This window comes from Varroa jacobsoni, unplaced genomic scaffold, assembly GCF_002532875.2.
Source record: "Varroa jacobsoni isolate VJ856 unplaced genomic scaffold, vjacob_1.0 scaffold_984, whole genome shotgun sequence".
NCBI classification, from domain to species: domain Eukaryota; kingdom Metazoa; phylum Arthropoda; class Arachnida; order Mesostigmata; family Varroidae; genus Varroa; species Varroa jacobsoni.
In genome coordinates this window covers 30221-43390 of record NW_019213886.1, presented here as the reverse complement: position 1 = coordinate 43390, position 13170 = coordinate 30221, and the positions used below count along the sequence as shown (strand labels likewise).

General features: G+C 37.4%; 2 long non-coding RNA genes across 3 annotated transcripts in view; one reads left to right on the top strand and one right to left on the bottom strand.

Annotated features, from left to right (window-relative positions):
• Positions 1 to 345: 345 nt before the first annotated feature.
• Positions 346 to 13170, top strand: part of LOC111265550 (uncharacterized) — a 42851-nt gene continuing 30026 nt past the window's right edge. For both annotated transcript variants that reach the window (XR_002683519.2, XR_002683518.2), the window contains exons 1-2: positions 346 to 763; positions 10685 to 10995. This is a non-coding gene — a long non-coding RNA (uncharacterized LOC111265550). The remainder of the gene's footprint in view (positions 764 to 10684; positions 10996 to 13170) is intronic.
• On the bottom strand, positions 9680 to 10747 carry LOC147752792 (uncharacterized). Its single transcript, XR_015313099.1, has 2 exons — positions 10613 to 10747; positions 9680 to 10104 (listed from the first exon to the last, which is right to left on the bottom strand). It is a non-coding gene; the product is annotated as an uncharacterized LOC147752792 (long non-coding RNA).

The following is a 13170-nucleotide window of genomic DNA, read 5'->3' as shown; positions in this document are numbered from 1 at the left end:
AAGAGTGCGGATGGTTGGCCCTTACTTATAGTTCTTACTTACCTGCTTCACAATCCCGGCTACCTACCGCACTGTTGAGGGAAAGAGTTTATTATCTTATCCCCTACCTCTCGCTCCTTCGTCGATTTAGAAAAAAACAAAAGTAGACAAACGTGGCAATGATGCCACGCATTTAGAACATAGCTCAAAACATTATGATTCATTCTTATACACAAATTTGAGGCAGAGCGTTTCTCACACGTGCGTAGCTAATGATTGGGTACTGCTGTTCAAATCATTTGAGTTGGTCAAGTTCGGCACCACCAGGTGACGCTATACATGATGAGAATGTAAGTCGTCTGCTTTTAATGTTTACCGGTCCTTCAATGAGTCCCTTTCCTCCGTGAGACCCCTTATCCCCTTCCCCGTCGCCTCCCCAAGTCAGCTGTCGAGCTACCCTGGATGTGCGGGTCTCGCTAGTCCCTGTCAGGAACATTGGTGATGATCGCGCTGTTTGCCATTAACGCCCATTCACGAAAAAAAAAACAGATGTGCGCATCAGGTGAAGTGGCCTGTTTATTATGCTTTGAGGCAATAGAGGTGCAGGAAATATAATAGTACATTACGGAAAGTTAGTGTGAGCTTCGATTCTCCAAACGTAGCCAGGTAGCCGGGAAATGTAAAAGGCTACGCTGCCACCTGCTTGCTAGGAGGTTTGCTAAGTGTTTCGAGCTAGACGAAATTGCCACCTCAAAAGAATCCTCAAGTGCTACGCATCATCAAGGTACGTTTAATTTAGAAATGCGGAACAGATTCCCTTTGTCAGATGTGCTTTTATCTTCCGACATTAACATAGGGGCCATGGCAGCATTTGTAAGCAGTGCGGTCAAATCATGCGTGCACGGACGCGAGAAAGGGGACATGGGTTGGAAGCCAAGCTTGGAGTGCAAGTATAATCGTGGTCAAGCGTGCCTTTCCCCCGCCGTGTCCTCTCCCCTCTCCCTCATAAATAATAACTCACGTGCGCTGCGAACATGGTCGCGCTAGTTAAACAGCTATCGTTAAGTGACTGTACAGGTACCCAAGAACTGCGGTTTTTTTCAAATTTTCCTTATACAAAGATAATATCTGAGCGGATTGCTGCAGAGGATTTGAGTTACTCTCTATCAGTAACCGTTCAACAGGAATTAGCCACTATTGAGGGACCAATATACAGAACTGTTTCGTGCCTCATCTTGCAAGTACTTGTGGTTGTAGATTGAGAAGAATAACTGACAAATGATGTGGTGGCAGTGCAAGAGACCTAATTGTAAACCATATATTGGGTTATCTCCTTCGAAGCTGCGTGCCTCTAAACTAATACATCTAGTTCTCGCATTGCAGTTGTTTTTTGTGCGATTTAGAAGTAGTCTTAGCCATTATCTGTACCTTATCAGTAATCTTTCATAGCATAAGTTTATAATTTTGCTTAATTCTTGGTAACATTTGTTGTATAATAATTATAACAATTACGACATTTTATGCGTAGGGTAGCTATCGTCGTCCTATAGGCTCAAGCAACTATATCAGGCGCTAGCACTGAAATGCTTGTTTTGCCTTGTCTATGCCAATATTTGCGAAGATCCCTCTCATGACGTCTACACGGATTGACACACGCCTTTTCCAGTGATATTTTTTTCTTGTTCTCATAATTTCCTCCCTCAAGCTTATTTCAGGATTGACTAAGCCCTTCATATAATAAATACTTTGTTCTAGATCTTCTATCTAGTTTTCGATTTAACTATATTGATTTTTTTAGAGGACCTAATTTTCCCGTAATAGCTTCAACTCGCTGTCTTGGCATGATCTTTATATATCATTTGCCCGTTAGTAAATTGCCGACGTTCTCTAGTTCAACCACGTACTTTCGCCTTGTGTAAGATAATTTGGTAAAAAGCGGTCCATTACTAATTTTATTTCTCCTACAGTGCACTGGCTTCAGTGCGCACAATGAATGAAACAACGCAGAATTAGTTCTGTTTAGATTATTAGTTTGTCTGGAAGCCATCCACAGCTCCGATGTCCAATTATGGTACTTTATGTGCTACGACATTAATATTTTTCCCAAAGACTTCCTTGTGGGTGTTCTATGTAATGCTTGTGCCGTCATGCATAATTTATTTTATCTCTGAAGTTAGGTTAATTTTTGCCCGTTTCTGCTAACGCTGATCTCAGAGATCACAACCACTACTATCACACAGAATTTTGATATAAAAATGAAGATCAGGCAAAAACGAGTAATTAAAAGTCTTATATGATTTGATGCAATTAATCATCGTCTTTGAACGAAAGTCAACTTCAAATGCTCTAGCCGTTGTTGCCCAGTCTTCATTGACATAATTAATCTTAACTGATATAATATACGGTATCTCACAAAAAATAACATTTTTATCTTTTAGCGTAATTTTTGTAATCGCCGTTTTTGAATAGCTTAGAGTATTTTTTTTCATGGAATAGATCTACTGTAATAATTTGAAAAGTCTCGATGAGCTTCAGGCGTAATATATGTGGTCACAAGCATCATGAGCTTTTGCGCTTTAAAACAACATGCTGATCCCCTTGATATGCATATAGAACAACTTAATTAACTAAATTCTCCAAAACAACATCGATACCTTATTGATAACTTCAACCTCATGGCTTCTTTGAGCTTCTTGCCATTCATATTTAATCTAGGTCACCTTCTCCTCGTCGAGTTTCATTTCGGAGAGCGTCACTCCTTATGCTCTATCGGTTAACTAACTCACAACAAATTTACAACAATTTTGATAATTGCGAGAAAATGCAAAATTGGCTTTTTTAGCCTACTTGTAAACAGAGGTGTGGAAACTAATAGTTTTTTGGACTTAGCATAGCAGTCGTTTATAACAAACAAAATGTTGGTGAAGAATAAAATGTGTACATTATACATCTATACAATTACACGACACAACAGAAAAGTGAGTACAGCGGTGAAATATCGCTCAGGCGTTAGGTTGATACACATCGTGCGGCTCTCGTTGACCTCTTTAATTATACGTCAAGCGAAAATATTGTTGAAATATTTTATATGTGCAATGATTTGGATCTAATGGGCTGTTGATTTGTGAGTTACTCAACCTAAGACTTGAGAAAAGCGTCCTAGCATGTTGGCTCGTTGCAGTAAGGCTAGTACACAAAGAAAATGTTTCTCAAAAGGCAAAACAAAAAGTAAGGTAAAAAAACGTCAGGATATTTGTACCACGCTTTTGGAGTTTGGGGATTCTGACACCACACCCAGACAGGCTTTTATGGTTTTTGATGTGCGGCTCCTATACCGGAATGCAATGTATGACGTTGGATTAAATTAACCATCTGTATGGCTTTAGATAAACGTTATTCTTATTCATTTCAAAACAACAATTGAAATACAGTATTTATTAAGAATGGAAGTACATGCCCGAAGTATTTCATTTTCAGTGGTTTCTGTTTGTTTATGTCCAAAAAAACTGCATATAACACTAGTGAGATGTAGTCTACCCGAATAGCGCCAAAGGAAACTGGCAACAGCGGGCGAACTTCGCCTTGACACGGGACGATCCATGGTTTCGAAAGGACCTAAACTAGTCCAGTGTCAATGTATAGATATTCAAGTGGCTCTTTCTCAAGTAATAAACCTAATTCGAAAGCACATTTTAATCTATATACATAAATCAACTCTGGGTCATCTCCAGCAGCTAAGTACAGCTAGATTGCGACGCAAAAAATCATAGTTGTGCTGGGATAAGAAGATTGTTTTTTGAGAGATAACTGGTTATCTGCGATGCGATCGTTAGTTCGAAGATGTTACGAAAATTAAGCTTTGCAGGATATGTTGAAGGTCTTAACGTGGAAACTGTTGTGTTTTATATGAACAAGTCAGGTATGCTTTCCTTATTGTACTGTATTGTATTGTATAAAGAATCGGTTTAAGAATTTTAGCGAGTAAAACGATTAAACATTTAAAAGGTAAGAGTTTTATATTGTCTGCAATTCGATTATGTTTAGGTTTCAAATTCTACAAAATTTGTAGAAAACTTGCTTTTTGAACTACATTGACTGTTCAAGACGAATAAAGAGTAGACAACCTAAAGAAGATTCGAGCAAAAAAAAAGAAGCGGGTCTTCGATAGAGGGCCGAGAAGGTCAGCTTTTTGAGGACTGATAAGTGTTGTTCATAGACCAACCGTTGAAACGGAAACCTTTTCTTTCTAGCTGACTGTGCGTACAGTGAAAAACGCTGGAGTATTCTTGATCGAGTTCAGCTTCAGAAAAAATCCTTAGTGAAGCCTCATTCGATTTGCAACTAACTCTTATGTTTTACGTAAGCGGACTGAAACACTAAGTGAATATAATGAATTGATATTCCTCATAATATGGGCTTGTTATAAGGTTTATTTATTAGTGGACGTAACATCATAATCAATTTTATAGTGGAAATGTGGGCGGTAGATCCTCCGGAAAATTCAGTTTGGTGCCCATCGCGTAGAACTCGGAAAACTAAACGAATTTACACCTTTCAAGAACTTTCGACAGTTGCTTGATTACTAAAATTTGCCTGTTTCTTTCTCTCAGTTTACACAGGAGAAAAACTATGGGCCTTTCTCGAAAGAAGAATGCCTTTCTCGAGAAAGACTCGCTATTGTTTTAAAAACAGTGCTTTGAAAAATATTGCCGAGTTTACCTGCCAACAAACGATAATATTATTTGAGCAGCTGTTGGGGTGTTATGTATGCAAGTCAAATATCTATTATGCTTCTATGTTATTTTCGTTTACACCGTAGCTTAACGCCAAGACCCCAATTGAAAAAGACTAGATGACATTGCTGCAGGTCCCGCCAACGACGTACCATTTGTTAAAAAAAAAGAAAATTATTAATTAAAGGCACGTATTTCATTCCAAAAATTAATTTTTTTATATTTTAGATTTTTCAGTTTGATGAAAAATGCTTTTTAAGACTGTAGGACAAAAAAAAAACATTTAAATTAGCTTTTTTAAAAGAAATGTATTTTAATCTACCATAGACAAGTGATCGAACTACAGCGACGGCAGGTTTTGCCGCAATCGTCCACTTAACAATAATTCATGTTTTATTTTAGGAGTGGGGTTAGATATAAGTACCTGTATCAGAAAATTTGACATACGGTGAACCAGTTAACAACAGGTGATGCTAATGACATCATCGAAAGGCTGAAAATGTAAATTTAATCTAGTTACTAAAAACCTATCAACACCATAATGGATTCTCCACAATAGCTTTACTCAATACGCCAGGTGAACGATATAAAATAGATTACCAACCACTGAAAATCTATAGTTACGTTGCAAAAGAATGAACTTGATGACATTCAGGGAATACAGCAGAATTACTTAGATTAATCGATGAGGCTCAGACAAATTCTCAAAACAGATACCCCTTTGGTAGATCTTAAAATACCAACACTACTATCAGATATCATCGCAGCAGCAGATACATACTCCATATTCTTGATTATATAAGAGTCATAATCCAGTGGCATAACTGCCTTTAGATTGTTTAGGCCTTTTAGTAACGCTTCCGTTTCTTTGGATGCACTGAGGATAGCTGTGTTGCCATTTGTTAAAAGCGCAAATCAGATCATCACTAACAAAATTTCGAAATATCGATCTGCTCTATGATCTTCGGGCATAACAGCAAATGGCATAACGTCTCATATCACTAAATCAATCAACAGTCCTCTGTACGGCAATTACTATGTGTAAACTGCGTAACAGTAACACGTTTGTTTGATAGAACTGCAGACACCGGTGGAGGTCAATGTGATAAGAACGCAAACGACGTAGTGCAGTCCCCAAAAGAAAATAATAATGCCTACTGTCAGTAACGTTACACCCCTTTGTGTTAAAATTTAACCTATGCATACTTTTGCCTAACTGGTGTCTGGCCCAGTCTGAACTGTTCCTATACATTAATGCAGTACATTAACATCAGCTACATTATACCTATATTAGAGTAAATATGAATAACGAGAGCAATCAGTGACAAAAGGCGGAACAAAGTGTTATTCAGCATCATATGAATGTGTCTAAGTTATAAAGTACCATTTATGGCGTCGGTCAACTGAGTGTGGCATTACAGTTTGAATTTGCCCCAACAACCGTCAAAACTGTCAAGGACTGGATTGGTCGATGATATAGTTATAACATTGTTTTTAGTTATACCAATACAAATCTACTAATCGTAGACTTATCTGCAGAATAGATTTCGTGTCCCTCTTGCAAGAATTTCGTCTTCGCAATTGATGATATAGTAGGGAACCAATCTAAAACTTTTATAGATCACATAATTCTACTGCTTACCTGTGGTTGTGATTATCAGTACCACAGACGCTAGATGTTACCTAGAGAGGATACCAAGATAAATATTTAGTTGTTTAAATTCCGCATATGTTATTTCATAAACAATAATTTCGCTGCTCCAATTGTTCTACACTTCACACGGATGTCATAGAGCAAGCTCGCCCACATAAACTTCAATTGCTTTCCAATTTCGAAACACGTGCGTTCTCCATGGGTCGTCGTTGCTTCTAAACATATCATTTGTAATTCGTATCACTATAAATTAGAGTATGTTCTAGCTTTTACGGCGGCCGCACGTGCACGCTGTAAACAATCATTACGTGTTAGTTCTTGTTGAATTCGTTAGTAATGCCGTACTACCACGATGTCAGTCTTTTGCCGCACATTGCATAAGCCCGTGACATGCAAATATTTCGTTAAGTTGTAATTCAAAAATCACAATAATTTATACCAATGTAATAAAATAGTAACTATTTTAACAATACGGTTATTTTTATAGTTAACGCTATCTAGTAATACATGATCTGCATCGCCTTGTACACCACAAACGGCCGCCAGCGCAATGATTACAATACGAAATGTTTAAAGGTTGGAATGTTGTGTCCTTATCTTCTTGTATATCCCAGCATAACTTCTCAACCATGAAGTAGCAATTAGTCTAGTCTATGGAAAACCATAATTAGCGTCGATATCATTTATCATACTCTTAGGGCCCATCCATATTTGTTTAGAGTGGAATGTAAGTTTTTATTCCCCTTTTCAATGTATATTTATGGAAGAATCTAATCCCATATCTCAATATTTGATCAAACCTGAGCTTAATTGCTATAGATCTTCTCCCACAGTAAAATCATTAATTTTACATAACTGTCAAACAGCCTGTAAGACGCTGCCATTCTGAAAGATGCAAACATCTCCGATTCGCAGTGGTCTTTCTCCAACGGGGGGTTTAATATACTCAAAGCAAAAAACACTCCAAGCATTCGTGCTTAACGCGTGCGTAAAACGAATCAAGTATAAAAATTTTCAGTATTAGAAAAGATTGATCGTCGTTTTATTAGCAAGCGCAGTTTATTACTGGTAAAGTCATTTTGCAGAGAAAACCAAACGAATGATAAGCTGGCATAAAAAATCGAACGACCAATCACATGATCAAACCTCATATGGTCTTTTATGGTAAAAAAATCTGAAAATAGTAGAAGTTCTATTACAACCTGATAAAAACAAAATGAGAATAAATTTGAACTTCCGTAGTTCTCGTTATATCCGATAATCACACCTTGCACACAACATAAGAAATGAACTGAAATAGGTACTGTATTGGTGAATTGCAGGTGATGTGCGCACAGTGGCCCATGAACACTTCAACTCGACAAAGCTTTTTGATCCCCCCTACACTCTGTTTTAAATTATTTTAAAATTCTTCTTAGTTTAAAATTTAACTGAAATTAAAAATTATCAGTTATAATTAATTTATTGCAGCCCTTCTACACCCTGCTTTAGTGTATTCGCTACAGCAATCTGTTTCTATTATCCCAATATCTTGATTCAGTCAATTTGTATCCTTTTTTATTCTCATTTCAATACATTGTAGTTCTGCCATCAACATACATGACACAACTAGTGTAGACATTGATTTCAAAACGCTATGGTGTTTATTGAATCATAGCCTAACTAATGGGTAATAAAGTAATGACAAGCCAGAGTATAACAAGCAATATCTGTAGATTTTTCATAAATAATCACTCAATATTATAATCATGAAAATATTTAGCATTAATTAAATAATTAACTATACAGCAAGAATCTAGTTAGCAAGCCCTATCGGTCTCATTAGATGAATGAGTGAAACGACCAAATCTTTCTTAATACCTACGCAAGGATCTCGGACGTAGGACACCGCTCCAACTTTAAAACACTATATATAACACTTAACAGCATTAACCAAATTTTAAGGATTAAGGACACCAAAAAAAATACAACAGTTTTGTCCCCCCGGTGTGGCAAAACAGGCGTTATATGGGTTAAAGGACTATAACCAGACAGAATTGACGAATAAACAACTGGACATTTAAGTTTCAAAACTAAATGTTCTAAGCTTAACGTCCGGTACCGCCGTTAAGTATTTCATCTGACACTTCGCTGATTCACCTTATTAAAACTTACCAATTACTCAAAGCAGACCACTTTAATATTTAGGTTCAAAAACATCTCTTTTATGATAGCGATACACCACATCGGTGTGGTGCTACCATAGAAGCTCTCAGCCGAGATAATTAGAGTAACCACAATTTCTCACCGTAAACTAATTGGTTCGTACGGCTAAAAACGTGAAGCTGACGAAAATTAAGAACAAACTGAATTCAATGGTTTTTCTTAGTCGGCACCCGTATATCTCGATTGACCTATAAAAGCGATACCGCTTGTCTGTAAGAAAATATGTTACTGAAAAAGCTGGGGTAACCCAAGGCCCAAACGAAACCAAACACGACAGGTAGAATTGAACACTAGCAGTGAACGTGTTTCAATGATAATTTTTAACAAAACATACAAGAACGAACATTGTCTGATTGGCTGAGCACGGGCAATGAAAGGTGCATACCAATGATTAAGCATAGCGAATGGGTATAGAAGAAGTGCACTGACATATCGACCGTGCGCTACTGCAAGTCGACACTGCAAAGGTCAGGGACCGGTGTATATCTATGTACGGAATACGTTAAAAGTGTCAAGTAAATTTTGTTCCTCCTGCCTGTATTGGTAAACAAGTAAGTTCTAGTAGACTGTCAGGTATTAACCATAGGAGCACGTACGTTTGTGATAAGAAAAATCCACCGTTTGAAGCAGTATTTTTTTTATCCTAGATACTTACTATGGAAATATTTTATCGAAATGGAAAGTCCACTAGGGGACACCCCGTAAATGATGTACAGTATCGGACGACACTTCTTATTGAAACTGAAGTGATTGATTAAGAAATTCAACTGACTCATTCGTAGATAGAAGGAAGATCATGAATCGAACGAGCAAGTCACAACATATCTAATTTATTGAGCAATGTGTATGCCCAGACAACCACTTTAATACAATGTTGTATTCAAGAACCCAAGTTATCAACAAGCGCCTCACAATTTATTTCGAAGTAAGAATTGTACCGAAATGTAGATATTGGGTGCAAGTAGTCTTTGATTTCCACAAAACAGAAGCGACGCAAAAAATAGTGAAACAATACGCTTGAAACCATGTTTTTAGACCCGCTAATGTCGATATTAGGCGAATGAGTGTGATAACATCACAAATAGGTAAATAAGAGTCTATTCTATATATATCTAAAGAACGCTTCGGTGAGTTATATTCTCTATAAGACCCGAGGAAGCATTAATTATCTCGAGTTAGTGTCTAAAACTCGAGCTAGATGTAGAATAGCTCTTCGAATATTACCCGTACCACCCTGAATTTATTTTACAAGGGTGTCCTCTTTGTCTTTCTTCCGTGTTAGGGTCTGATTTTGGAACAACTGTGCAACCCTGGACTATCTTGTGGCTGTTTCCAATGTATCATCTTACGGTCACACGATAAGCTCCTTCTATCGATGCCGTAAGCTCCGACTTTCTTTGACCTTAAAGCCAGAATATGTTTTTACTCTCTAGGATGCTAGACGGTTCATCTATTGCGTCTTATTTAAAATGCTTCACCAATTTCTTTTTGATATGCTGATGTTCTGGTGAGACGAACGTCCTCATTTCATATCTGTTAAGGAAACGGCAGATAGCAATAAAAGTCAATTTAACTGTGTAATAATATATTTGTAACAGCGGCACGTTAATACGATTTCTGTATTTCTATGTCATTGTACTTAATTATAACAGGCGTTTCTGATATGACTCTTGCTTTATATAAAAATAAAATTTCTTCCAGGAATAGCAAAGCTCATTCAGCTAATATACTCAAAATATTAAAAGCCATCCATCACTGGGAAGAAAAAGCACTGAGTTTTCTTGCTATGTATGCAGTTGAGAATAATCGCTGGCCGATCTGCCATTTTTTAACATGATTTCCTGAAAATTCAGACTATTTGCATTCTTATATCCCACTTTTTCATTAATATTAGTCTACAAGTAATATATATGTTAGTGAACTTGCTGATCGGCGTCGTTTTTAAGCCGTAATGAGTACTACTAGTGAACCAGGTTAACCTGACAAAATGCACAAAAGCGGTTTTCGAACAGATTGGGTAACTCAATGAACGGTCTATCACCATTATGCAGTTGCCTCGGTTGCGATAGTTAACACCGTTATTTTGTCTATTGGTTGGTCCGTTTGTCACTAGGTTGTCTGCGCATTCGCTCTTGTTCTGACGGTGACCCAGATTGCGTCCAGGAAAGCAGTTGAACAGTAGCGCAGACCATATAATACCCGACTGATCGGCGAAACGTTTGTGTCGTCCAGCCGTGGAAAGCGCGCGGGGCACGTCGAGTTTTTGGGGCCGTTTTGGGGCCGTTGGGACTCTGCCATTGGAGCGACAACAGGCACATTGCTACTACTAGCACGTCAGATACATCACGGTGGTACTTGCTGCTTTTGGCCACGGTGACGGCTTGACTAAAGGCGTGGCAGCAGTAAAGGGAGTTAACAGCAGCAGTAAGTTTACTCCGTCATTCCCGTACTCTGGTCCGCTTTCGTGTAGCGGATTCAGCTTTGTGTGGTACTATGAGGCAAACGAGGTTTAGACAGTTTTTCACGAGCAGCGTGCGAACCCTACTGTTACATTTATCGTTTTCTCTCACTAAAAACAGTAAATCGAAATGAACTGGCTGGGTTAGCGGGTCCTCTTAGCTTGCTTGATCCGAATTAACAGAATCATCGATCACTTGACGGATATCATTGATTGACTCTTCTCATTGTCACTTTATTCTGGGGATACTCACTATAACATTTAAGCTAGTCAGTTTGGGCAATCGAAATGCTTAATATAAAGTCCTATTTTAGTGTGAATATAGTAAATGCTGTTTGAAGAACGGAGCTAGTATACAGAACGATCGAACACAGTTGCAATGGCTCCCGTTGAGGCTTTTGGATGTGTCAAAACTCTCATATGCTTTACAGGCCTAGTAGGGGCTTACGTCGAAACAAGATTGTATCTAATATTATCTGTGGATTTGCCAATTAACTACATAGGGCCACTCCATTTCAAATTGAGCAAATCAATCTTTTTGCTTTTTAAATGTTTCATTGATAGAGAGCGTCAGCGAAAAATATTCTAGTATTTGCGTATTTCAAATGTATACTGCTTTCCTCATCATTCGCTGTCTGAGCAAAAAATCTAGATTATGAGGTAAAACAAAGTACAGAACTTGGCTAAGACCAAAAGAACTTCTACTTTCGCATTTATGCAGGTTTTTATCTGTACATATAAATTATTTATTGGACAAAATGTGCTTACAATATAAAAAGGGTAGACTAAAAAATTATTTACCAATATATTTGGAGTCAATTGATTCGATCGACAATTATATCTCTATTGCTTTGAGCTCCCTACCACCTCTCTTCCTTTTCAACAGAGACGTTTTTCAATTATATTTCCAAGAAAATGTCGATTGTGAAATATCTTTTATGTGTTAAACTCACAAAATATGGTTTTTATAAGAAGAAAATCGATATTAGCAAGACTAAACGTTTTGTCGAATCGGTTTTTTTCATTCATTCAAAGTTCGTTGGCTCTCTAGCACGATCAAAAAAGCCAAGTTGCAAATATCATTAATGCTCAAGAAAAGAGTGCAGGGAAACGATCTTTTTCGCTTGCTAGTACTAACGCAGACCTTGCCGCATTGTAGAAGCTACAAGTAGTTTAGAAGGTCATTTTCAGCTAGGCTCATTTCCCATTGACTCTCGAACATTACAGAAACCTGCGAACTTTATATTTGGCTATATTGTAAGGATAATAATCCGAAAAAGAGACGTATGTTATTGTGAAATTGGACGACAGATCTCTGGTCGTGCTAATGCTTTGGTGCAATTTCTTTAGTATGAAATAGATATGGAATAATGACGTTAATGACCATCGTGCCCTGCCATTTTTTGTAATAGAAAGTATTAGTTTCAAAAAAGAATGTGGTCAAGTTCGTAGCTTCTTTGAGACGCACACAGGTCAAAAAATGTATTTAATACGGTTACTATACTATTTTTACCGATTAAAGCTCAAAGGTCAAGCTATTTGGGTCAACTTTGTATATTCTGCATTTTTATCTAGGGCAAGTATCCCTTTATAAGGGCAGTACGTTTTAAGTTTTGTCTGATTAATGTCATCATCTTCTCGCAGATGACGCCATCTATCTATGCATGCTCAATAAGCTGGAAGATTAATACAATTTTGTTCGGAAAGTTTAATATCTAATATTCCAATTGAAGTTTTGGATTTCTGTAAATACAGCCAAGACCTAGAATATTTTATCACAATATTTTCTCCACAACTTATGCGCTCGGGTTAATAGAAACACTTAGAAAGAAGAAACCTGAGTAAGATTGAATAAACTGCGTTGACCAGAAACTGCAAATAAGTCTTTACTATGCCAGCAACAATCGCGACTTTATACTTTCGAAACTGGAATAACGGTTTCGTTATTTAAGGGAATAAGTGGTCGTACTATACAATAGTCATGGGCATAACAGCTAATGATTTGAAACCCATGACACAAAGAAGTGCATCTGTTTTGTGCTCACATGTCAAATATAATCCTGCAAATAATTTTCTTATCGTTATTGACATTTTACACGAATTGTGTCTGCAACAATGGATAATAAGTGTTGTTACTATTT